Here is a 649-nt window from a genome sequence, read left to right on the forward strand (position 1 = left end):
CCCTCCTCTCTTCATCCCCGGACTCTCCTTCTTCTCCTTCCCCGCACTCTCCCTCCTCTCCTCTCCCCGCACTCTCCCTCCTCCTCTCCCCGCACTCTCCCTCCTCCTCTCCCCGCACTCTCCTCCCTCCTCCTCTCCCCGAACTCTCCCTCCTCCTCCCCCCGCACTCTCCCTCCTCCCCCCCGCACTCTCTCTCCTCTCCCACCCTCCACTTCGCCTCCTCTCCTCCCCTGCACATTCCCTTTTTCCCCCCGCACTCTCCCCACTCCCCCTTCCTCTCTTCCCCCCTGCACTCTCCCTCCTCTCCCTCCTCCAGCACTCTTCCTCCTCTCCCTCCCCGCACTCTCCTTCCTCTCCCCCCCGCACTCTCCATCCTCTCCCCACCTCCCCCGCACTCTCCCCCTCCCCTCCCCCCGCACTCTCCCTCCTCTCCCCCCGCACTCGCCCTCCTCTCCTCCACTGCACTCTCTCTCCCTCTCCCCCCCCTCTCTCCCCCCCGGGGACTCTCCTTCCTCTCCTCCCCCACACTCTCCCTCGCCTCCCCCCTCCCACTCTTTCTCTCCCCCACCCGCACTCTCCCTCCTCTCCTCCCCCCGCAATCTCCCGCCTCCCTCCCCCCGCACTCTCCCCCCTCTCCTTCCTCGCACTC

The sequence above is a fragment of the Chiloscyllium plagiosum genome, unplaced genomic scaffold (assembly GCF_037043375.1).
Source record: "Chiloscyllium plagiosum isolate Xiang-an unplaced genomic scaffold, Cpla_swu_hap1 HiC_scaffold_39, whole genome shotgun sequence".
NCBI classification, from domain to species: domain Eukaryota; kingdom Metazoa; phylum Chordata; class Chondrichthyes; order Orectolobiformes; family Hemiscylliidae; genus Chiloscyllium; species Chiloscyllium plagiosum.